The following is a 27,317-nucleotide window of genomic DNA, read 5'->3' as shown; positions in this document are numbered from 1 at the left end:
TATTATATCCTTCTGGAGTCTTTGATGGAGTTGAAGAATGAATAGTTATAGTTTTCCTTAGTTATGATAAAAGATAAAGTAGATATAAATATTGTAACTGTAATTCTTACTTGATAACTGTTTTGTTATATGTAATTTTACTATGTTAAAGTTAAAGCCTTTCTTTTTTGTTTAAACAGAAAAAGGGGAAATGATGGAGGTGGGTCTTGTAATAATAAAGAAACTGCCTTGGCCCTCATAGGACAGAAAATTAGGTAGGCGGAGTAGACAGAAGAGAATGCTGGGAAAAAGAAGCTTAGTAGAGGAGTCGCCATGATTCTCCCACTCCAGACAGACGCAGGTTAAGATCCTCCCTGGTAAGCCAGATCGTGGGCTACACAGAATATTAGAAATGGGTTAGAACAATATGTAAGAGCTAACCAGTAAGAAACTGGAACTAGCCGGGCCAGGCAGTGTTTGAAAGAATACAGTTTTCGTGTAATTATTTCGGACATAAGCTAGCCATGTGGGCGGCCTGGTGCCGGGGACGCAGCCCTGCCGCTCCTATTTCAACAAGGACTTTTTGCTTATCTTAATTTTTTCAATTTCACATGATCCCATGATATATAACACTAGTTTAATATTATACATAGACAATGAAGTCCAGATTATATCTAACCAAAGTCACCCAGAAAGTGAGAAAAGGCTAATGAAGCTATTCCTAAATCAGCTTAAGCCTGTCTTGAAAAAGCAAAAAAAAAAAAAAAAAGACTGTCACTAAAGCAAAACAAGGTAGTGAGGCTCTGAAGACCTCCTGCGAGTTTGTTTTAGACTTCTGCCTTACCCAAGGCAGTAATCTGACCTAAACAGTAGAGCTTGGAAGGGTTTTATTGTAGATATCTGTAGCTGCAGGTCAGAAGGCACCAAGGGAGAACAGAATTCTGCACAGTGATAGAGACCTTCACAGAGATTATCAACTCAGGGCCTGCGTTCCTCCTACAAAACTGCAAATCTGCATGGCATACCTCTAAGTGAACACAGCGAAAGAATGAAATGCAAACTTAGAAAAGCAGTAAGAAGAACACAATAAATTGTTTTGTCTCCTGAATCTAAGTGGTGTGAAGTAGAATACAGAGTACAGATGATTATATAATTTAGGCAAGATTTCTTTTAAATGATTTCATTTTGTTTTTCAATGTATTTGCATCAGATGTCTGTATGTGATATATGTTCATGTATATGGATACTTAGAGAGGCCAGAAAGAGGCATCAGATTCTCTGAAACCAAAGTTACAGGTGGTTGTGAGTTGCCTCATTTGGATACTTGAAATCAAACTCCAGTCCTATGCAAGAGCAGCAAGTGCTCTTAACTACTGCACCATTTCTTCTGTTCCAATACCTTTGATAAATCACCATTCTGTATATATATGATGCAGTTGAAAACTGGGCCAGAATAAAAAATTAAAGACCACACAGTCCATTTTACCAGAGCCTTAACCATGTTTTTGGGGAACTGACAACAACAGTTAAGAATGGCTCTTGCAGCACGTCATTACCTTATACCTTCACAAACACACTCATGAATGTTTTCATAGTCTTTAATAAAACGAGCTTTTAATTTATTGTTACAATTGTGTCTCGCCATTATGAAACTTTTCACAGCCTCCCTTTAAAAAGATTACTGTTCACCGGTGCTCCACAACTCTAGACTCTTACACCTCCACTAAGAGACTGGCAATATCTAAAGACATTTTGTGTTTTGGTCTGAGAACTTGGGTGAGAGTGTGGAGTACTGTTACTGATTTCCAGAGAGCAGGACTTAGAACATGTCCTTGAAACATAAGTTACAACTGCTTCGAATTCCTTAAACATTAGCAGTGCCACTGTAGAGAGACACTTACACATAGACACACATGAGTGGAGTGGAAGGGTGGGGAGAGGGAGAGCAGAAAGGAGAGGGAGGGGCGTACTATATAACTGGTAAACATGGTCACAATTCATGGCTGTAAAGCATATGTTGATAACCTCTTTCATATAAGAATGATTCTTTAAGGCTGATTAACCCACAAATTGCTGTGTAGTACACAGATCTAGTTCAATGTCACTCGAAGCTAAAACACCAGGATCTAACACCTAGGCTATCTCAGTATTGAACCCTCTCAGCTACCTCAATAGCAGTGTTGAATGTTTTCCTTCCTTCCTTCCTTCCTTCCTTCCTTCCTTCCTTCCTTCCTTCCTTCCTTCCTTCCTTCCTTTTTTCCTTCCTTCCTTTTTTCCTTCCTTCCTTCTTTCCTTCCTTCCTTCTTTCCTATCTGTCTTTTTCACTTTCTTTCCTCTTCCTCCTTCTCCTTTTTCTCCTCTTTCTTCTTCTCCATCTTTTCCTTCTGAGACATGATCTCACTGTTATGTATCTCTAGTTGTCATGGAAGTTTCTGTGTAGACCAGGATGGCCTTGAGCGCTCAGAGACACACCTGTTTCTGCCACTGGAGTGCTGGGATAAAAGGCTTGTACCACCACATTTTGAAAAGCTATCCTCATATATTATAAATGAGCTTCTAACATGTTGAACTGAGGGATGATACCTGTGGCCATGTCTCTACACTAGTGGATTTTTACCACGTTTCAGTTTGGTAAACCACATCACAAAGTCCTGTCAGCAAAGATGGGCTTCTCAACTGTCATGCTCACTCTGCGGTGCTGTCTTAGGAGTACATTTTGAGTCACATCCAATGAGGCTTTTCTATGTTGTGAGGAACAGATGTTTGTTTTGGTTGCATTTTTGTATTAGGAAACATTTATTAAGGGAAAACCATACCATCCAGAAACGTGAAAGTGAAATCCATGGTTAAATATCCTTGCTGGTGAAAATAAATAAATGGAAAAACTAAGTCAAAATAAAAGCTCAGAGTGCTGAAGAAAGGGCTTTGCTATGGAAGTGCTTTCTCCTCAAGCACAAGGATCCATATCTGTATCCTCAGTACACATGTAAATACCAGGTTTGGTAGCGAACATCTGTGATCCCAAGGAGGTGGAATCATGTGCATCCCTGGAGCCCGCTGATCACCCAGGCTAGCTGAATCAGTGAGCTGCAGGTTCAGTGAGAGACCTTGTCCCAATGAATGAGGTGCAGAGCGAATGAAAAGATACCGGAAATTGACCCCCAGCCTCCACACATGCGCAAGCATGTTCATGCAAATGTGCAGATACACTGCTCTATTAGTGCACACAAGCCCTCTCCAGATGATCAGCAATACCCTCCACTCATGCACAAGCATGATCATACAAACGTGCAAATACACTGCACTGTTGGTGCACACAAGTCCTCTCCAGAGGATCAGCAATACCCCTCACTCATGTGCAAACATGTTCATGCAAATGTGCAGATACACTGCACTGTTGGTGCACGTAAGTCCCTCTCCACATACAGAGGATCAGAAATACCACTGTCACTAAGTCTTTTGTTATAAATATATAACCACCTTCTTTATATTAGAAAAATAGATTTTTCTAGTTATATGCTCGCCCCTACTCCCAGAATTTCCCTGTCAACTGTCTCCAATACTGAATATTAAAATTCCAGCTTCACAATATCTAGGAAAATGTCCTACTCTTCAGTAAGAGCACAAATTCTTAGCTATATTCTGGCTCTTATGTTCCATGATGTTTTTCCAGACTGTCCTGTCTCATTGATTAACCAGTATTTCCCTAAATTGCTTATGATACACTATGCAAACCCTTCCCAATACACAATGCTAGAAGCGACTGAGAACATTTCCAAGCTCACATTCTAGAAGTCTGAGTGGTTAGAATTTCTGCTATAAAGTCAGTCTTTGTTGAATGGCCAGGAGGCCAGCATGCAGTCACATTATGCACAAAGACAGTGAGGTGTCATTGACTAGGAAACTAATTTCTTTGAGACAGGATCTCACTCTGCAGCTCTTGTTGATCTATAACTCACTGTGTCAACCATGCTAATCTCTAACTCACAGAGCTCCTCCTGTCCCTGTCTCCTGGAACCTGGGGTTAAAGCAGTACCACCAACCTTAGCTAGAAAATTAATCTTTTAAATTCAGTATTTAATTGAAATTTTTAGTTATTTAATTAAATTGTTTATATTCCATCTGCTGTTAATAATTCAGTTCACAAAACTATTGAGGAAGTGCTGGAAATGGGCCTCAATTCCTCAGTAGATGTGTTTGCTATGCAAATATGAGGACCTCAGGTCAAGTACCAGGCCTTAAGATAGAAGGAAAAGTTGAAAGTTGTCCTCTGACTTCCCTCCCTACACACATCACACCTAGACACTCCCAAAGGAGTAAGAAAAACAAGGAAAAAGATATCGAGGTTCGAAGCAACAGATAAAACATATTTAAACAAGAATAAAATGTAAAATACTAAGGTAAAAAAAATTGTGATAAATCAATGTCTAAGAAACGTAATCTTCCTTTTGACATTTAGGTTACTTGAATGTATTGAAGTAGAAATGTCATATTATCTTTCTTTTCTTTAACAGTGTGATTCTTTCAAGTTGTAACAAATCTAACACTTTAGAAAATTCAGGGCTAGGACATTTTTCTAATTGCTTTACAGTAGAACTGAGTGCAAAAAAGAAATTACTCTATAGTAGGACATGGAATATTGACAGAGACACAGATACAAGACTGTTAAACAGAGTGGGCAGTCATGTGTAGCCACATAGGAATGTACACACTGGAACACAAGGCAGTAGAAGGGGAGGAAATGAAGTTGTCTAGGTTCCATCGCCCCCTGGAGAATAAGCTATTTGTGGTTTGCAGGCTGTGGATACAGGGACTGCCCTACTTGTGGTTCCAGAGAACAGTGTAGGCATAAAGTTCAAGGTGCAGATGGGAGGTAAGTTGGGATGCAGTACTAATAAACTCAGAATGGGGAGACAGCTGACATTGGGAGGGAGCTTGACATCAGCCCACCACCACAACAAGCAGCTGTGCTTATTGACCTCTCTGTTGTTTTGTTCTTGATTTTAAGCTCAATTATATAGAAAATTCAAGTGTCAAACCCCAGTGGAATGTTTTAGAAAATAGAGTACACATTCCCCAGAACGTCAGAGAAAAGAAGAAGCAAACACGTAGAAGCGTGAGGTGCCTGTGAGAGCCCGCCTGTAACCACATGACTTGCATACTTGATGGATAACCAGAAAGGCAGCATTCTGGATAAGCTGTTAAGTATGTTCAGTGTGACGAGATTTGAGGAGCATGATCTTATGTGGCTGCATACCTTGTGCTAAGCTGACTTTTCATTGTTGAAGGATATGAACTGACAGTTGGTTTAGACTTACATAAAGATTGCTAACATTGTCTGTATTCAGCATGGAGAACTATATGTTTTTGTCACAGTCAGAGACAAGCGGAGAAGTTGGTGTTGACAAGATGAAGGGAAGAGTAGGAGAAAGTGAAGAAGTGAGAGGTCCAGTATTCAGTGGGCTAAGGTTCCTCAGTTTTAAGAATAGCGCAGAAAGTAACAGTCCCTTTATTTTCTTTTAATCAGCAAAGGATAACAGGAATCCCTGCTATCAAATCCAACATGGTAACAACGCCCCTGCCCCACTTGTAATCATCAGAGAAGAGACACCCAGGGTGCTGACTTGGGAGTGGTTATAGGGTTTGCAGTGAAGTTGTCTCTAGAACAGAAGACGGAGACATCTTTCATTGTGAGACCTTGCTGTGGTGTAGTATTACCTGAAGTGATGTTGTCTCCAAGGCAACGCCCTTGTTCAGGTCCATGTAGTCATAATTTACAGCTGTGATATTCTTTCATATGTGGAGATTGGTGAGAATGGGCTCTCATGTAGTTTAGGCTGGTCTCAAACTCAGTTTGTAGCTGAACATGACCTTAAAACTTCTGATCCTACTGTCTCAGTGTACTCAGTGCTGTGGTTCAGCTGTGCACAGTCCGGCCTTGTTTGCAGGGTTGGGTACGCCAGGCAAGCACTTAACCAGATGAGCCATGCACCCAGACCCTCGGAAAGGCTTTGAAAGCCTATATATATTAGAGTCGGTGTGGGTCCTATTTATGGGTATTTTACTGACACTGAGCCTCTTGAAAATGTTGATAGCAAAACTGAGCCAAGAAGCTTTTGACTGTGTTTTTTTCTTGTTTCTTTTTTAAGTCAAGATTTACTTGGTGCACAGGTTAGAAAAGAGATATTGGCATTTCTGGCATTCTTTTAATTTGACCAATGACCAGATCTGAAGTGGCACAGTATGGCTCAGAGTACCAGTGACATATCAAAGCATAACTTATGGGTGACTAAACCTGAAAGCTCTCTACTATCCAAGATTTTGTCCAGAGGGGTGATAAGAGAGCACCTGCTGCAATGGGATTCAAGCCATCTCATCTGAGGTAGATTCTTCTCATCAGTGACACGCTATATTATTTACTGAGGAAAACACCAATGGCTGGAGACCAGTGCTAGCCTGTGGACAGCCCCATGAATTTAGCTGAACAATCCCTTGTTACGATTACTGGTTTCTCAGAGAGATCCTTTAGTTGCAAGGTCTTGCCAGATTCGCTGGAATGTGAGGGTGTGTGTTTGCAATGCGGAAACAAAGGCTGACGTGGGAAGTTTGCAGCCTCTGCACTGTGAAATGTTAGGAGCGTCCAGCATAGAAATAGCAAAGCCATTAGCCAGCAGCTTGTGCACGGCTGTGTTTGATAGAACGCTGCTCTTTGGTGCTGATTATCCTGCATTGTGGTTACCAAGCGAATGTTATCCCATCCTCTCATTAAGGGACACAGTGTCAACTTCATTGCTATCTCAGATTGTTACTTCTATTTCGTTTGTTAAGTAGAGCTTTCAGCCTCATTTCTTGATAGCCCATCATGTCTATACAATGGCCTTTAAAATTAACTTTAGTTTAACTAGAAGGCAACTCTGGATCAGCCACATACATCTTATAACCTAAATATTGAAGAAAGTATTTTGATTGGATGATGATTCATCTCAAATGGCTCCAATATCAAGTAATCAAGCTTCAGGACCATGGGAAAACACTTACTTAATGGGTCCAAAGGAATCCTTGTCTTACTTCTGATATAGTAACTTATAGAGTGGAGAGAGAACTTAAAATACCCAGGAGAACATATTATTGATAGGCCAAATATATAATGAGTTTTTATGCTCATAGATGTGAGATGGCCCTATCCCAACACATATTTTAAATGTAAGAAACCTAATAGGAGAATATTTGTGACATTTCTGTGAGACATGCATCAGCCAAAGAGCCTTGAATTAAGAGATTTAAAATTTTGGGGCAAGATAGAGAATAATGGAGGAACTGGAAGGTTATTTTGTAATTTAAGTAAAAGTTTTTTGAGTTCATTAGGCCTCCCAGTTAAACTAGCTATCTGCCCTACTAGGCAGACGAGGCTTCCACTGCAAGTATCTTTTAAAGAGTCCAGTGTTGGAATTCTCAGTATTGAAGCACATGTTTTGAGAGATAATGTCTGGAACTCAAAAAATTCAGATACAGGGTATTCCAGCACAGCCATACACTGTGACCTTAGCATGGAGGGCCACAGGTGACATTTCTTTATTATATATTCTGGATCTCTGTGATGTGTGTGTGGGGGGGGTTCACAAAGTTTATTACTCAAGGAATTCCTCCTAGATAAGGACATGACTTTTATAAAAACTTGCAGATGAGCAATATACTGGGCAGACCACACAAGAACAATATGGTAGATGGAAGTTTGGCCAGTAGCACTGACTTCAAGTCCTGTCCTTTATTGTGGACGTGATAAAGGGGTGGGAAATGCCAACAGTCCACTGAGTTACACAACCTATGGGAAGGAGCACCGTCTGGACAATCTGTGACTCCCATTCTGCAAATTTAGATGATCCTATGGTTCTCAAATAGCTGAAGAGTCTTCTTACACGTGACAGCAGTAGAGAGTCTGAAGATAGAATTTGCCACATCTCTCTCCAGGTAGAATATGACACAGGCCAGGTTTATCTCTGCCCTGTAGCAAGAAGCAGTCAGTACCCTTTCCGATTTTTTGATGAGCTGGCTTATGACCCAAGAAAGACTGGGAAATTTGACATGGGAACCAAGAAATTATGACACCTCTATTGCTTACTAGGGGGACCTAGTACATGGGCAGTACCATTTACTATGACATCGAGTACAGTACAGAGCCTAGTGACCCTGGTTTTGGCAACAGCCCCTGTGATACCCATGGCAGTCAAGACCCTGTCATTTTCTTTTGCCAAAGATCTGACAGTGAAAAACATACATTGTAGAATAACTGATCTCATTAGATTTAGGTTTGTAAACAAGACAACCTGGCACTTGGCTAGAGATGTGTGCTATGGTTGCTGACATCAGTAGAGGTTTAATGACCATTCTCAGACAAGGATAATCCTTATTCTTGCTTTTCTGAGAAGCAATAGATCCACTTAGATGCTATGTCAAGTACCATGTACCGTGTGTGTGTGTGTGTGTGTGTGTGTGTGTGTGTGTGTACACCTTCATGTAGGTTTTGCTACAGTCTTCTGTGGATGTGGACATATGTTTAGTTTTGAGACATGAGTTCATATGTGTTGCCTACTTAACTTTGCACTATCATATTTCTAGACATAGTTCATATTATTTTCTCCCACGTATTTTGAAGCTCCTTCCTCAGTTTAGCCATGAAGGAGCATTCCTCTCCATTCCCGGTGATCTTCCATGCTGACTTGTCCCTGGGGGAAGCCAATGCCCTGGATCCAGCATTGATGGGTATTCATATGGTGGTGTTTTTAGATATCATTTTACAGCCCTCGTCATTGCACACATTTCAGTTCTTATAAAAAAAACCTGACTTTATGTTTTCATGTGAAAGCATTTCTTCCAGCTAGATTTTTTCGGTGAATTTTTGATCAGAGATTGTAGTTGCACAAATGAAAGACTTTCTCCCCAGTGTGAGTCAGTGAGATGATTCAGAGGGATGGTCGCTGAAGGCTTTGCCTCATGCATCATAGCTAAGTGCAGATGGTATTTACAGGCTTACAAGTACGTGTGAGGTGGAGTCAGTGAGGCACAGTCAAGATCTTGCCCATTAGGTGAAAAGTACTTTCATCTCTGAAGACATCCAGTATTTCAGGACCTCAGTACAGGCTCTAGAAGCCTGGTCAGCAGAAGCACTCTGACAGGAGAAGCCACCCAAGACGAGCAGGTGCAGTCATCCAATGCGGTGCCCCACGCCTGCTGCTCCAGACTACTCCCAATGCAAGCCAGATGTGTGCCCTTTCAGTGGCAGGTGACTTTAATTACAGGATTTTCTCCTTTATACATTTTGAGGTGCTTTACAGAAGGCAGACTAATTTTTTTTCCCATGGCTAGCAGATAGCACAGGACCAAACAATTTAACTTCCTGTGTTAAAAATATCTGATAGACCAAGGATAATTCAAAACATAATTATATGTGCTTTGACTGATAATTTGATAAACTGTACCAGATAAATGCAAACTTCTCTATCTTAGTAATATACCTTTGATATTTATTTGCAGCTTACATTTACATTCATAAACATACAAGTTGGAGTCATCCTTGTGGATTCCTGGGAATTTCCCTAGTACTAGGTTTTTCGCTAACCCCATAATGGCTCCCTATATCAAGATAGCTCTTTCATTGCTCTCTCACTCCATCCAACCCCCAGCTCAATCATCCCATTCCCTCATGTTCTGATTCCCAGTTACCTCCCATCTTCTGCCCCAAGCAGCCCCAGTTTACCCAGGAGATCTCATCTATTTCCCCTTCCCAGGGCGATCCATGCATTTCTCTTCGTTTCTGACCACCATGACATGAAATAATCACACAGAAATTATATTATTTAAATCACTACTTGGCCAATCACCTAAGCATATTGCTAACTAGCTGTTATATCTTAAGTTAACCCATTTTTTATTATTTTATATTTTACCATGAGGGTTGTGGCCTCATGGTAAAACCAGCAAGTTTCTAGCTGGAAGCTCATATCTTTCTCCTCTGGTGGCTCCATGGCTTCTCTCTGATTCTGCCTACACTCTCTGTATATCTCTTTCAGCCTGGCTTTACTCTGTTAAACCATTGGCTAAAAGCGCTTTATTCATTAACCAATAAAAACAAAATGTAGACAAAAGGACCTCCCACTCCAGTGTCCATTTGGTATGATTGAACATCCTTTGGGTATATGCCCAAGAGTGGGAATGCTGTGTCTTGAGGTAGATTGATTCCCAATTTTCTGAGAAATCGCCATACTGATTTCTAAAGTTGTACAAGTTTTCACTCTCATCAGTAGAGCTAAAACTTAGCGACAGTGGAGCAGGTACCTGAATTGGCCTTCTCCTATAATTAGGTTGTAGAACACCATAACTATCATGACAGAACCTTTATCTAGTCGCTGATGGAAGTAGATGCAGAGATTCATAGTCAAACACCCAGCCAAGCTCTAGGAATCCAGTTGAAGAGAAGGAGGAGGGATTGTATGAGCAAGGGGGATCAAGATCATGAAAAGGAAACCCACAGAAACAGCTGACTGGAGCTTGTATGAACTCATGGACTCTAGGCTGACAGCTGGGGAGCCTGCATGGGACCTAATTAGGTCCCCTGCATGTGGGCTACAGATGAAGTATGGTGTGTTCAAGGGGCCCCTGGAAGTGGGACTTGGATCTTTGCCTGGTGTATGAGCTGGCTTTTTGGAGCCCATTTACTATGGAGAAATCCCTTGCTCAGTCTTGATGCAGGAAGAGGGGCATGGTCCTGCCTCAATTTAATGCGCCAGGCTTTGTTGACTCCGATGGGAGGCCTTACCCTTTTGAGGAGTTGGGGGGGAGGGGAAAGAAAAGGGGAGGTAGAAGGAACAGTAAACCTCAGCTGTTAACAAATTAGACAGTTTAAGATAGATTTTCCCCCCACCTTTTGGTAGAAGAAAAGAACAGACTAAGATATATGATATAAACCTATTCCTGCTGCATTTGATAGCAGAACTCCAGGGTCTCAAGATTTTGTTTCTAAACTGAGAATCACATTGTTAGCTTTTTCTGTGAATGCCTTTGATCTGGACTAAGCATTGTTCCTACATTTCAGTGTTCCCATTCTTGCTGAACCTCTCTGCTACCTAACTTCTCTGTTACTGTAATCATGTGTGTTAATTCTCCTAACAAATTTTCTGGTAGGTAGAAAGCATGATAGATGAGAGATAAAAGCTAACTGGATAGATAGATAGATAGATAGATAGATAGATAGATAGATAGATAGATGGGATATATAGACAGAAGATAGAAAAAGTAGAAAAATATATAGGTAGATACATAGACAGACAGAAAGATGATAGGTGATAGCTATATGGGTAGATATAACCTTGATGTCCTAGGTTTTTACCTCAGCATCCACATTAAAGACAGTACTGGGGATACAGAAAAAGGGCAAATCTCAGAGGCTGCCTGGCTAGCTAGCAAGCTCCAGACTGAATGAAAGTCTTTGTACAAAAAAAAAAGTAGAGTATAATAGAGATAGGCATCAGTGTTGACTCTTGGTCTCCATATGTGCACATGGCTGTATGCACTCTACACAGTCACATACCAAAGACGTGTATATTCTCAGATAGTTAAAACGTCCTTACTATGAAGAGGTATAGCATGATGCTTGAAGGGTATCTGGATCATCCAAAATGTAAGCAATAAGGGATAATTATTTTTAAAATTAGTTGCTTAATTATTGAGAATTTCATATTTTGTTTTCATTCCTTATAACTAAATCTGAATGCTAAAGTACATTATTAATATTCTTAATTACATTTTTATAAGCATGGAATACTGGTTCATTTGATAGGTTTCCTTTTAGAATTTCCTGTAATTCCAATAAATTGGTGTCAACTCTTGAAACCTCTCATGAGTATATTTGAAGACTTGAGTGGTCCCTGAAATCTATAAAGGTCTGTGTTTGTTACAAACCTACTGATTAAAGAATACCTTTCTTTAATAAATTTAATAAATTCATTGGGCAAGTTTGGTGAATATAGAATATCTTAGAATATCTTTGATTTCCTTCCTACAGAAAGAGAAATTTTGTAGGTTTTTGTTTGCTTGTTTTTTTATTTGCTTTACAATAAGAAGACAGTAGTGAGAGAAATTCCAATATATATGGTTTAGAACAGCTTAGCATCCAAATAACTAAGTAATACGAATATGTGGCTCCCTTGGGTTTGTGCAAGTTTATTCAAATGATTTATCATAAGTCTATCAATGTTCAGTAATTTCTCTGTTACTCAGTAAATATTTTGACTCAATTTTCTTGAGGATTCCTTGAATTTTCCCTAGCCCCAAATATCTCCCAAATTTTTGTTACATTTTCTTTCTCATCCTATGTGTTTGTTTGGAGTGCATTATACCTCAATTTTCCTTTCCTAAATACTCACCTGTACCTCATCAGCCATATTATACAAGCTGCAATTGTTATCAGATCTCTGTTCCAATTCTTTCCACCCTTAGCCCTATCATTCCTCCATTCCACAGCCAAACTTCTAGAAATCACTTTAGTTTACTCTGTTCATCCTCCGGCATCCCAGAGACTTCCTAATATGTTATATCAACATAACTTCTGTCACATGGCAGGCTCCTTCCTACAGATGCTCATGGCCTCTAACAAAACAAATTTATACTATATTACTTTACATAAAATTCATTTCTCAGCAGCTTCTGATACCATCAAAGGTTCCTGCTTTTTTAAACTTCAATTTTTGTGATGTGATCCTCTTGAACAATGTCAGAGACAAAGAGAAAATAGCTGAATTAATACAATTGCAATGAGAATACAAGAAAAAAAATGAATAAAACACATCACTGTATACCAGTTGTTTAAACAGAATTATGTAATCACACCAACACTATCAACTACCCACTAAATTCCTTGACTTGTTTTTTTTCTTTGTCCTGCATAAACCACTCTCTCCTTTCTTCTTCTCTGCCTCTCTCTCCTTCTCTTTTATCTTTATTTCATTTATTTTTGATTTATTTTTAAATATACGTTTCTGGGGGAGTCTATGCATGTGAGCGCAGTGCCCTCAGATGTCAACAGAGGGAATCAGATCCCCAGAGCTGGAGATATAAGAACCTGTGAGCAGCCCAACATGGGTGGTAGGGACCAAACTCTGATCCTCTGGAGAGCTGTTCACTAACAGTGCATTCCCTTAATCCCTGAACCAGCTCTCCTTTCCTCTTTCTCTGTGTGTGTGTGTCGGTTTCACCCTGTTGCCTAGGCTTTTCTCATATTTACTAAATAGTCAGGCTGGACTCAGTGATGCCCCTGACTCAGCCTCCCAAGTGCTAGATTACAGGTAGGTGTTAAAACACCTGGGCTCCTATAGCATTTTTTTTTTTTACTGTTTATTATAAAATAAAACTTAGGGACAAATACTAAAGATAACTGAGATAATCACAAGCAACCATGACACACGTTGCCAGTGTACACTTCCTGACTCAAAAGGATCATGTGACCTCTTAGCCCCGCCTTTCTCCCTTCCTAGGGCCTTTCTTTCTCTTGTTTCATGTCCATGAGGAAACTCCATGATTTATTCCAGCCAGCTGAGTGTGAACTCTGCCTCTTGAACCAAACACTCTACTCCACTGGCCATCAGACCATAACACAGACAATATTCCCATAACAGCTTTCTTCTGCCTTTGATTGTGGTACCTAATCATATTGTTCATCTGCAGTACACTTTAAGCCCTACTCCAGTTAGCTGTGGCTATAATGTAGACGTCATCTCCAAAGTCATATGAGAAACGTGGTAACGATCTCTGGCAATCCTCATGTTCCCCACAGTCTATTCTTTCTCTTTCTTGTGAGCATGTTGCAGATTGCAGACACTGACAACCTGAGCTTGGGAGTCACTGAAGAGAGGAAAAGGAACTCTATACCCACATGTATCTCCAAGCCGGAAACTGTTCCGCAATTTTACACCTATCAGAATCACAGGGAAGGTTTGCTCCAGTGCAGATAGGGTTACAGAACTTTCTGTTTGAGCACCTTCTAAGTTATTTCTGTAAAGGCCAGACAGAGTTGGGAATGTACTACCTTAGACATGCCTAGAAACAAATATGTTTTTTTTTTAACCAGTCTTTTATATTTTGTGCCTCTTATTAAGTAAATTTAGCTTCTCCGGAGTGGTGGTTTGAAATAAATGGCCCCCAATGGTCTGGCACTATTGGAGGTGTGGCCTTGTTGGTGGAAGTATGTCACTGTGGGGGCAGGCTTTGAGAGTTCCTATGCTCGGGATACTGCACAGTGTGTGAGTCACCTTCCCGTTGCCTGTAAGATGTAGCCAGCATATGTTTGCCTGCGTGCTGCTATGCTCTCCACATGGTGATAGTGGGCTGAATATGAAACTGTAAGCGAGACACCCCAATTCAATGTCTTCTCTGGAAGAGTTGCCATGGTCAAGGTTTCTCTTCACCATTCCAACTAAGACACCTCATCTAATTCAGAAAATATTATAGAAAGCAGAACAAAATAATGCTATTTCCACCTTGTTGTAAGCATTTATTATGGCAAAAATAGAACAAACCACTCTCCTGCTATGAAAATGAGTAAAGGTTAGGTCTCTGTTTTGTAATCTTCCTACTGGTTGTCCTATGCCTCCTAAAAGCAAACCTCAGCTCTCAAGCTACGCTGTCTGACATTGAGATGCCCAAATGCATCATTGTTTAAGGTATTAAGAATCAGAACAAGGACTGGAGAGATGGCTCAGAGGTTAAGAGCATTGTTTGTTCTTCCAGAGGACCTGGGTTCAGTTCCCAGCACCCACAGCTAACAACTCCAGCCGCAGGGCACCTGACACCTTCACATCAATGCACATAAAATGAATTTAAATAAATGAATAAATAAAAAAATCAGAACAAGAGAGTCAAGGGGGCAAATAGCTGTAAATAGGCCTTCACAAAGCAACTTGGTTTTGAAATTTCAATGTAGCAGATACAAAATAAAATAATTTTTTCTCATTTTTTTCTTTAACCACTTGGAATGCTACCATCTGTGCTATTTGGAGTCAAGAGGGAAATATCCAGTAAGGGTGAATTCACTGGACAGCATCAACAGTTGCCAGCATAGCTCACTGGTTCAGCTCCTGCATTAGGTGCAGCATTTTGCTCAGCTGAGCTTTGTCGGAAGCTAAGTGTTCTAGACTGTGTCAGAGGACAAACAAATTAGATACCCTGTGAATCTGTGATTAAGCCTTTTTTTTCTTTTATGAAAAGATACAAGATAAGGCCTTTAATAACTTGTGATAACACATACTTGTAGGCTCAAAGTAGTTTTGACATACTTATGTGTTTTGCTATGATGTTTAACTGAAATGGAGATGCCCATCCTTAAATTTGACACAGGCAATTCAAATGCTGCACATTTTCTGTGGACTTTTTCTTTTTGAAAGACATTAAGGAGCAAAATATAAAGTAGGAAATTGAGAAATACTAGTTATTAACAATTTGTTAGCAATATATATCAAAACACTTTGTTTTAAAATACAATTTTATGTAACAGCTGTAGCAATATTTTTGTTTCAATTATCTAAAGCGTCAGAGACAATTTAAGAGATTAAATGTTCTTTAGGCATTTAATAACTAAAAATAGATTTCTTCCTTCTCATTAAATCTGCTTCTTATAAATAAGCCTATCCATAAGTAATAAGTTCTTACAAGAAACCTTCTTACTTTCTCTTGGTTCTGTTACTTCACTATTATAAAGAAACAAAAGGGAAGAAGGAAAAATGGATGAAAATAACAAAATAAAAACATTGAAGCAAGTACAGAATGTGGCAAGTCAGGGGCCTACAAATTGAAAGAGTAAATTGAAAAGAGAATAAGGGGAAAAAAGCCTACAGAGAAAGTCCTACTGTGCTCCCCTAGGTCAGGAAGGGAAGTGATGGGTGGCTGCTAAAGTCTGTTCTTTCAAGTCTACATTTAAAAGACACAATCACTGGCGAAAAATACACGAGAGATTGTTTCAACATTACGTTGGTTTCTACCAAAAAATAAAGACTGGGGTTTAATACATAGAAAACTTGATCACAACAGGGAAGTTCTGATCTTAAACCTCAGTGTTTCCATCCCACATCTTAGAAATTAGCTGTTTCATTGCGTGGGCTACATCATAGGAGCATGTGTTCAGAAAGTGCCTGCACCTGAATCAGCTATTCAACCTTCCCACCCCCGTGTTGCACATCATGCAAATCTCATTGCCTGTAAGACACTTCAACTTTGTTTTGGTCATGACTCACTCGGTGTCTTCGAAGCAATTTCCTGCCAAAAATCAGAGCCCCACTCTCAAACTCCATTCAAACTATCTCCCTTTTTGAACCCGAGACAGACAAACGGCTCAAAGGCTTCTAGAGAAAGGAACATTGGCCTCACTCTACTGCATCATCACTGCATTTTCTCCTGCCTTCCTCTGCTCTGAAGAGAAAAAGGTCAGTTTTTAAGAAAAATATCAAAGACTTTCCAATTATTTTGACAGCCCAGGCTTTTTAAGTCCTTGTTCAAGGTAACGTTCATAAAGGGTATTTTTAAAGGCATGTGTATGAATCTTTAAGGGTTCTTACTGGAATATTCTGAATAAATACTTCATTTGCTGTGGCTGGTCAAGGTTAGCACACTCTCTCCTGGTAGCAGACCTTGTAGCTCACATCTTTTCAACTCTCCCTCCTTGCCCCCGTGTTGTAGGGAGTAGGGGAGAGACTGCTTGTTAGTGCCCAGCTGCTCAGTCCCGAAATAATCACACAGAAACTCTATTATTTAAATCATTGCTTGGCCCGTTAGCTCTATCTTCTTATTGGCTAACTCTTACATCTTAATTTTACCCATTTCCATTAATCTGTGTATCACCACAAGGTTGTGGCCTACCAGTAAAGTCTCAGCACATCTGTCTCCAGCAGCAGCTCTATGGCTTCTCATGCCTCCACCTTCCTTCTCCCAGCATTTAGCCTTGCTTTTCCCTGCCTAAGTTCTACCTTGCTATAGGTCAAGCCATTTCCTTTATTAACCAATGGTTTTCACAGCATACAGAGGGGAATCCCACTTTACCTAGATGCTTACTGAGTTCCCCCACCCAAGTTCTCTTTTTATTCATGACCTCTTTTTTTTTTATAATTATTACTTTTACAATACACTCCCACACACCCCTACACACATATACATACATGCACACTGCTGAGTTTTTAATGTCTCAGCTTTGAATACTGCTAGTTTCTTCTGACCTTCACATGTGCACCATGGAATATGAAAATAAATAAATAAACCAGTAGATGCAATAAAAATTTCATGTGTTTATTTATTTATTGTACATCCTGACTGCAGTTGTAATTTTTCCTGCCTCCTCTCCTCCTATTTCCTCATTCCTTTCTCCCCTGATTCCCCCCTCCATCAGCTCCCCCTCTGTTTCTGTTCAGAAAGGAGGCAGGCTTCCTATGGTTGTCAATGAAGCATGGCATATCAAGTTACAGTAAGACTAAGCACCTCTACTTGAATTAAGGATAAGCAAGACAATCCAGTATAAGGAGTAGGTTCTCAGGAGCGAACTAAGGCATGAGGGATAGTCCCTGTTCCCATTGTTAGGTGTCCCACAAGTAGACCAAGCTATACAACTGTCACAGATATGTAGAGGGCCTAGGTCAGTCCCATATTGGCTCCATGGCTCTTGTTTAAGGCTGTGTACTTTCTTGTGATGTTCTTGACACTTCTGGCTCTTACAATCCTTTCTCTGTCTCTTCAGGGGGATTCCCAGTGTTTGTCCTAAAGTTTGCCTATGGGTCTCTGCATTTGTTACCATCAGTTACTGGATGAGGACTCTCTGATAACAATTGGCATGGTCACCAATCTGATCAAAGGAGATGGCAAGTTCGGGCTACTTAGGACCCAAAGAGAAGATATATGGATCTCCTTGGGAAGGGTAATACAACATATCTCCTGGTAGAACTGGGGGTTGGAATGGGGGTGGAAAATTGAGGGATTGGGTTGGGGGACAGATTGATGAGGGTATCCCCCTCTGTAAGAAGGATTCCTCTTTGTATGTTGTGAATATTTTTTATTACCATTGGTTAATAATGATGCTGCTTTGAGCCTATGGCAGAGCAGAATGTAGGTAGGCATGAAAACTAAACTGAATGCAGGAGAAAGAAGGTGGAGTCAGGCAGATGACATCTAGCTACCCAAGAAGCAAAATGTGAGATGACAAACAGCAAGCCTTGTAGTAAAATATAAAATAATAAAAATGGGATACTTTAAGATGTAAGAGTTAGTTAACAAGAAGCCTGAACTAATAGACCAAAGAGTGTGTAATTAATATTAAGTCTCTGAGTAGTTATTTTATAAGCCACTTTGGGAACAGGTGAGTGGAGAAAACCAGGTCCAGCGTGACCAGATGGATGGAGAATATTTGTAGCTAAAATATTGAAAACAACAACTAGAATGGGAAGGGCATTTCAGGGTCAAGTACAAACCGGATACAGGGGGAACTCCCAAGGATCTGCAGAGATGACCCCAGTTAAGACTCCTAGCTATGAAACATTACTCTTGCAATCTTCTTCAAGAAACAGAGACAATAATGAACAATGGCATTCATTTCTCTTTCCCTTTTTGCATTCTATGTCCTTAGCCCATTTCTGTATTTAAGGCTGAGCAATTGGGATTGGATTATCTATGAGAGAGCTTGTTCTTAGAGAGGACTGAGTCTCCCTTTCACTGCAGCCTTTAACTGACTAAAGTTCTCCTCTAGGGTTGGGGTTCTGTGAGATTTCCTCATCCATGTTTGCATGTCAACGTGATTGCTCAGAGAACATCATAGAAGAGAAAGAGAGGCTGAAAGAGCTGGAGAACCAGGATGTCTAACATAAGATAATACCTTACATATATGATGCGGAAGGGGTACCCACTAACTCAACCTAAAGAAATAGTGATTTTCAACTTAAAATTTTTCAGTTGTAATGTACTTCCAATTGCATAGTTTATAAAAAAGATTATTTAACTAAATGACTTGCTTACAAAACAGTAACTCTCAATTCCTGGTTTTTAGAATGTTGAACATAACATTGATGTTTTCATTAATAAATTAGAGATTTTTTAATAGAGCCTAATAGTTTAATCATTTAGATATATTACTTTGTTTTAATGCCTGCCTTAATCTATAACATGATTCTAAGACATAATTAAACTATCTTTGCATAAATAATACTAAACAGAAGAGAACTAGCTTGTCTTAGAACAATCTTATTCAGCAATCTGGTTTATCTTCAAAACCAAGGTTGATGTAAGTTGCCAAAATAAAATTTAAATGTTTTCCTAAATATATCATATTCCTGTTCAAATTATGGTCGCGAAAGCCTTGATGTTCTTTTGAATAGGGGAAGTCCCTAGACCTCCTTTTAAATTTTGGTGACCTGTGACAACTTTTGGTGGGCAAAAGTATGCTATGGGCAAAAGTAAAACTTCTCTAATTTTGTGTTTAGTTAACAAAGTATGGGCAAGCTTGAGCCTCTGGGCTAAGGTGATTATGTGATGCAAACCTGAAGTCTGCTAGGGAAAAAAGTGGAATCCCACAGGGCACAGCTGTGCAGCCCTGTCCACTTTGCCACAGAGCATGTGACTTATCCAAGTTTGGACCCATCAGTTCAACTCAGCCTCCATCTAACCAATACCTAGTTAAACTATTTGTTTTATTCATGCTTATATGCAGCAGAGAAAAACATTCTATTTGTATGTAATTAATATTAGGTAATGTTCCTGAAATAAATCTTAATTTATTTTTTCTAAATTTAATCTTCTAGTGGCTCAAGGTCTGGGAATATAAATCTGGGTGTTCTGTCAGGCAGCGATGTCAAGAATTGGGATGACTAATGCTAATTTGGAGGACTGAATAGAATTTTCATAGTCTGTTGGCTTTTGAAACTAGAACTAGAATTGGATTCAGTGACCTTTCAAATTTCGTTGTCCTTATTAAATCATGGTTTTTATCATCTAGGAAAAAATTCTCAGTTTCCTGTACTCCTGATGTGATCAGAATTTGATCAACAATGTAGTTGGAAATAAAGGGAAAGTTTGGAGGAAATTTGAGACAAATGGGCAATGTTTTAATAAAATGATGATAAAGTAATAAAAAATGCATAGCATTTCCAATTTCCAGTTATGATGCATGCAGTCTTGAAATATAATTAATTAAGATGGATGCCGATGTCAAGGTCAGGCACTCCAGGAGGCTGAATCTGAGATAGATACTTAGCAAGAGTTGATGTATTGGCTAAACCTCTTCAGAGAGGACTTAGGAGACAGAGATAGGAGAGAGTAAAAAGAGGGAGAGAAAGGAAGAGAGAGAGAAAGAAAGAGAGGGGGAGAAACAGAGAGAGACAGACAGTGTTTGAGGAACAGGATAAGCAGAGAGAGCAAATGGGTGGACCAGAGAGAGTATTGGGATGTACCGTCATGACTCCTTAGCATTTGCCCTAACTGAAGCATGAACCTGTAGAGTGCTTCCTCTTTTCTGGGGAGTAAGTACTGAGGAAGTGCTCTTCTGTGACCCCAGCAAATGCTAACCACTTGAGATGCTGCTGCGTTGGTCCTGAGGCAGCCTGCTTCAGGATCTACTCTCATGGATTTTGCTATCCACTTTGGCGTGCCTTCATCTATTAGCTCTTTTCCTTTTTGACTGAGGAAATTAACAATGTTAAATAATTATTTAGAAAAATAAAATTGAAATATGTCCATGTCACTTTTTTAGTCCATATTGAGTCTTTGAAATATTGCACTGAGTTACACTGTGCTGCAGAAAAATTGAATTCTGTACTGGAGAGCTCTTGTGAATTCTGTACCGAAGAGCCCATGTCTCTGGGATTTCACCCTTGCTTGTTGGGTTCCTGCTTAGTATTTTCTCAGTGGCATAACAGCTCAGTTCTAATTTTGTTCTCAAAACTGGCGTGGAGCTGTCTGAAACAAGTGCCATACCAAAAGCAGCGGCCATTAAATAATTTCCATCGAGTCTGCAATTGCTGTTGCATAGGAGGAGGGGCAGTTTTGAAAGGCTCCTTGTGGATGTGTATCCAGGATCAGTTCAGAAGCTACCAACACGTTTGATTTGCACACAAAACAGTTGCCATTTGATTTATTCAAGGTAATAAAACATAAAGCAGTGATTTATGATAGTTTTATATTTTCTTTATTGCTTCATTCAGTTTCTAAATATTACACACATATTATCTTAAACAGCATATTTGCTGCTGCAGTGTGGTTTACAGGTCCATAAAGATGATGCCTATGACTTCATGAAGAAGACAAGAGACTCTGAAGAATCATGTTATAATTGTGAAGCAAATGACTAGGTAGTAAATTATTTCCTAATGAGAAATTCTAGTTGATATGCTCTGATACACTTTATTTTAATACATGTGTGCATTTTGGGCATCAGTTTTTATTGTTTTGTCTCTGTGTTTCATCATTAATAAAAAATGTTAAATGGGTAAGTGTAAAATGACACTTCACAGGTATTTAAAATGAGTTTTAAAGTAAAACACATTTCTTAGTAAGGCGTGAGAAATGGGATGTTATGGAAGACCCTGTGAGGCAAACATCAGGCTGAAAAACAGCATATTGTGCTTGAGAATAGAGACACACACTTGTTATATAGCCTCTGTCTCTTGTCTCACAGATTGTGGTGATTATTTATTCTCTGGCCCTTAGAGACTTTAAATAGATTGTGGATAAGTAGAATTCCATTTGACTTATCTACAGAACCAGATGTTCACTTAGTTCTGTTCAAGTTCCATTCTCTGATGACATCCTACAATTTCAGTAGGCATCTGATTTTATGATGTCATTGGCCTCACAGAGCCTGGGGAGTTAATCAGGACTAGGGCAGAATGCTGTTGTCTCCACAGCTGAATTTACAAATTGTGACTTGCTACTGTAAAGAGAATCTCATGTATGAGATATATCTTTTTAAGATGGAGAATCTTGATAATATTTTCTTAGAAAGGCAAAGGTAAAAATATTTTTATATTTGTTGTTTCTGATCTGTTTTTAGTGTGTTAATTTGCTAATAACTAAGTTTACAATATCTAAAAGAATCCCTGCATTTTAAGACATCTGCTGCATTGCCTGATCCTACTACATAAGACACGTATTGCTGTGATGATAATTTACAAGTTAGTTAAAAATAGCATGTTGATGTAGGTATACTAAGTTGTACTTTCACAGTAAGTGTGCTGTGAATTTTTAAAGTAAACCTAGTGCCTTCAACTTTATCATACTAGGACATAATTTCAATATCAGGACAGCTTCTTTTCTAGGGGATTAACATTACTTTGAGAGCCACTATTGTTGGGTCTATTTAAGAAAAAGTCCTCAGCTGAACTATTCCCAAGAATGTGTCTGAGTCCTTGCTTATCTCAAACTGTGATCCTGGAGTTGTTGAGATAAAAAGGAAGAATCCTTGATGCCATTGCAAATGTCTTTCCTTTATGAAAGGATGTCTAAAATTCCACACAATCCATCAGAGCTAAGAGAGTCTACGGACAGTGAAAGAAGTAGGAAGGGCAGAAGATTTACTGGATCTGAACACAGGAAGCTTAATGCTCATTTCATGATTGTCTTCAACACACTAAACATTCTACTTCTTTCTAAATTATTCCATTTAATATATACAAAATGAATATGAGTAGATAATTTTCTGAAACCTAAGGTCTTGTTTACAGCTCTATCTCCAATGCATAAATGTGTGCCTAGAATGATGTACTCCTAATATATATATATATATATATATATATATATATAGAGAGAGAGAGAGAGAGAGAGAGAGAGAGAGAGGATAGGGAAAGAGAAAGTTGCCAAAAGAATTGACAGAACCAGCCAAGAGAGTGATCAAGGAAGCATCCCAGATCATCTCAGTCAGTTTAAAATTGGCTATTTTCAACAGAAGAACAAAAATGTCTTGTATTTAAAATGACTCACTGCAGACTGCTGGCCACAGAAACTTTCCCTCTATAAGCGATTTGTGAAATGAATGCCACTGCATGCACTGGTGATGTTATGGACTTGCATCTTGTCATGGTTCTCACTGGCTGTGGTATTTTCTAATTCTTGAAGCATGGGGGTTTATGACTTTGGTTTTAATTAACTTTATATCTTTTCAAAAGAATAGTTTGCAATTTAGTTACATAAAACAGCAGGATAATCATCTCCCGAGAGAAGCAGACATCATATTTTTTTTCCAAATTTTCAAAAATGCATCATCCCTACTATTGTATTTGTAAACAAATACTGTTAGACAATCAGTATCGGGACTATTATACATTTGTACAGTTTATGACTTGTAATGCTTTAAAATACTTCTGTAACCATTTCTAAGATGAAATTGTTCTTTCATTTTATGTATTGTTATTGTGTGTTCTCTCTCTGTCTCTGTCTCTGTGTATGTGTGCGTTTCTGTGGACATGTGTGCTGTAACACAAGTGAGGAGGTCAGAGGGCACCTTGCTACCATCTGTTCTTTCTTCTCCTATGTTGGTTGTAAAGATCAAAATCAAGTCATCATGTTTATGTAATCAACACTATTTAGCCATCTTGCTGGCTCTTATACTTTTTTTTGAAAGCAATTTTGGCATTTTGTCTGGTGTGTGTGTGTATGTGTGTGTGTGTGTGTGTGTGTGTGTGGTATTTTTATACTTTAACTTCAGTATGTTAGAGTGAGTTGCCTACCTCTTGCTTCTCAAGTCAAGCTCAGATAACTGGGAAGATTCCATTTACCTTTACAATGGAAAGACAGTGTAAACTAGAAAGATGACATGACCTGCCCACAGTAAAAAAAAACTTTAATTCCACCATTAGGGGTGGAAGGCAACCCCTTCTGCCCATTTTGCAGGGAAAGATTTCCTCATTAGAGAATCACAATCCATGGGAAATATTGGGGCCCTATGTTCCAGAACCTTCCTCCCTTGTGAGTTTAAATACAACTGCAATGACATTGCAATTTCCAGTTGCCCCCACACTGCCACGTCCACAGCAGTGACTGCCGTGTAGTGACAAAATGCCTCTGCGCTGGCTTTTGCCTGCTGAAGGATTGGGGTTAGAGCTTCTTGGAGCGAAGCCCCAGGTGGTCCCCCTGGCATCAGTGGTCAAGATAGGACCTGATGCCGTAGGTAAATCTCGTATCTGGAGATAGCCTTAAGAGCGAGCCCTCCTAACACCTTGCTTGATCTTTCTCTGTATTTCTTATTTTTCCTGTTTGTAGCTGACCGCTTACCAAGAGATCAAAGTACGTCCTTGGCTTGGCTCCACCGTTCATTAAAGCAGTTCTTGAGGAACTGAAGTATGCCCCATGCCACATGAGCCTGGGAAACTTTATTATTTATGAAACAAAAACGGCTAAAGTTGATATGTTATGAGGGAATCATCATAGTGAATCAGATTTAGAGAGAAAAGGAGAGTTAGAGAAAATTCCCCTTTATGAAAAGATTAGCTAGATCTCAGAAGCCCTGGTGTCTTTATAGTAAGAAGGAAAGAAAGGAAATTATTGATAACATGAGACTAGTTTTAATATATTGGTATAGGAACTATCATGAGAAAATGAGAAAACTATTAGGGGATATGGAGCAAAGAATAAAAACTATATAGATGGAAAGCTAAACACAGGACCCTGAGAACTAGTCTCCCACGGTAGAAAGTAAATAATGGTGTGAGACAGAATTCTAAGAGACAAAACAAAACTAAAAGTCCTTGCCAACATCTTGAGCACGGAAGGGGGAACACGTAGAAAGGAGCACGTAGAAGAAGCTCTATTTTGGTTATGCTTAATCTTGATTTATGTCTGGAACCCTGAGTGGGGTGATGTAATGCACCTGCCAAGTTCTTTGATCTGTTTTGTACAAAAACTGAAGCTTTACAGAAGTAAAATTGCAGCAGATTTTCACTACACAGTGTGTCTGTCTGTCATTTCCCTTGCATCGTATCCTGACTATCCTATCCTTCACCTTGGTCCCCCGTGGGTGGTGGTCTCCGAGAGGGACGGTCCGCGGCACCACACCTCTTAGCACCATGGTTTCCTAATTACCACATTCTCTCTTAGAAGGCCCATAGGAAAATGAATTAAGTCTACCAAGACATCACTCATTGTCCATGAGTAAAAGGCAAGAGTAAGGATAGAGGAGATGATAGTTTCCAATTAATTTCTTAGGTTGTCTCTGGAGCATGCTCACTGCCTAAATATATCCCTGTCCAAACAATAATTCCTGAGATTTACTACTTCTTCCTTGCTGACAGAAACTATTCTGTCCTATAGGTGTGTAGTCCTTCAAGATAAACCAGAGGTAGGTCTTGGTTATTTATTATATCACACTTGAGGTAGTGACATTCTCCTGACCAGTATGAGCACCAAGTTAGATAACATGGCATCCAGGAAGAGTCCTGACTTTACAAGAGAAGGCTGATACACTCTTCCTACACTGCCATCTGCCCTTACTCTGGGACACTGCATGTTGTAACTTGAAGTTGTGATTCTTGGAAACACAAGATCAAGCTGTGTTCACAGGCAACAAAGCCAAGGAATGAAGCCAACAATGTGAAGTTGGCAGATGAGTGTAGCAATGAGGAACTCTGACTTTAATTATCCAGGACTCAGAAAGTGATAACTCCAAAGATAGACACTTTGGCATGCCGAGTTTTGTGAAGGACATTGGAATGGTCTGTCTCCTGACTCTCTTTCTTCTCTATGATGGTTATAGAAATTAGAATTCTCTTACCCCACAGCAAGCATAGTAGCTAGTAATGTCCCTTGAAGCCCTGCATAAGGCCTAGGAATATCACACCATATTACCCTAATCTGTCTCCAACATTCTGCGTAAAGTCTGCACATAAAGAACTTTCAGACCTATCCCATTTGACAGTATATCATTCTAGAAAAAGCCCAGTCAAATAGAGACCTTGAGAGGAGTTAAATAAGATAGGACTTCCCAAGTTTTTTTCTTTTAGTCAGTAATGTTCAATCTTATCTTTTTTCTTGTGCACTAGCATTTCTATATATTTCTATATATGTCCACAATTTGTCTCTATGTACAGAGACTCTGTTTAACCTGGGTCTGTAGGTCTTTATTCTGAAAACCTTTGATTATATAAATCAGGTGAGTAAGTGTTATTGTTTTCTTTGCTCTGAAACTTAAACCTGGGCATTAATGAAGGGTGAGGAAGGTGCCATTGCATGTTGCCTCTCTAATTCCTTCCCTGATTGCTTCTCACCCTGAATGACTTATCTCCTAGGGCTTTAGACTAACAACAGCATTTCCTTAATTTTTGAGATTTTTGAGTAAGCATTCATTTAGGTGTAAGTAACATCATTTTCACTTTTTTTTTAAAAAAAATAATCCCATCATTCCATACTCACTTAACTCTATTTGGTAGTAATATTCTGCTCTTAGGCAAGTTAATACTTCCTTACAATTCAACCCAAATAAATGCCTTTTTGTTCATGTGTATGTATGTGTGTGCTGGGGGATAGTAAGAGGGGAAGGGAACGAGGAAGAGAGGGAAGAAGGAAAGCAGGAAGGAAGGAGGGAAGGGAGAGAAGGGGGCAGTCCTGTGGTGATGTGGGATTCCCCTCTGTATTCTCTGATTATCATTAATGAATAAAGAAACTACTTTGGACATATAGCAGGGCAGAATTTAGCTAGGTAGGGAAAACTAAAGTGAATGCTGGGAGGAAGAAGGCAGAGTCAAGGAAAAGCCATGGAGCCACTGTGGGAGACAGATACGCTGAAACTTTGCTGGTAGGCCACTGCCTTGTGGTGATGTACAGATTAATGAAGATGGGTTAAATTAAGATGTAAAAGTTAGCCAATAAGAAGCTAGAGTTAATGGGCCAACCAGTGATTTAAATAATATAGTTTCTGTGTGATTATTTCAGTATTCTGGGCTACCAGGAAATGAACAAGCATCTCCTACAACGCTGTGGCTTTGTTTTTAGCATTTAAGAAATGACTGAAAACTGAGAGCTCTCACCTAATGGGTGGATTTATTTCTTCCTAGATTTTAGTATGATTTTGGTATGGGGAAATGAGGACAAGGAGATGGAGCTTAGTTAGAGGAAGTCAGTCACTAAAGAGTCTGCCCAGGAAAGATATATCCTGTCCTCTGCTTCTCCTCTCCCTGACTTCAGTGTTCTCTGAAGTGGGATACTTAGTGTCTCAAGATCAAGAAGCTGAAGGATAACATGAAGATTTATTCTGGTGAATAATACTTGACTGATTGTATCTATTTCTCTGATGACTTGCCTAAAAACAATACAATAAAAATATTTCAAAGGTTTTTTTT

At 39.4% G+C, this 27,317-nt stretch overlaps 1 long non-coding RNA gene across 1 annotated transcript in view; it reads left to right on the top strand.

Annotated features, from left to right (window-relative positions):
* The first annotated feature begins 25 nt into the window (after window positions 1-25).
* The window catches only part of LOC126511512 (uncharacterized), an 840,891-nt gene continuing 813,599 nt past the window's right edge, over window positions 26-27,317 (top strand). The window contains exon 1 of the long non-coding RNA XR_007594709.1: window positions 26-199. This is a non-coding gene — a long non-coding RNA (uncharacterized lncRNA). The remainder of the gene's footprint in view (window positions 200-27,317) is intronic.

Source organism: Alexandromys fortis, unplaced genomic scaffold (assembly GCF_014885135.2).
Source record: "Alexandromys fortis isolate MF-2015 unplaced genomic scaffold, M_Fortis_MF-2015_v1.1 scaffold_101, whole genome shotgun sequence".
In the NCBI taxonomy this organism is placed as follows: Eukaryota; Metazoa; Chordata; class Mammalia; order Rodentia; family Cricetidae; genus Alexandromys; species Alexandromys fortis.
Note: the sequence above shows the minus strand (reverse complement) of the source record. Positions and strands in the feature narration are given on the sequence as shown.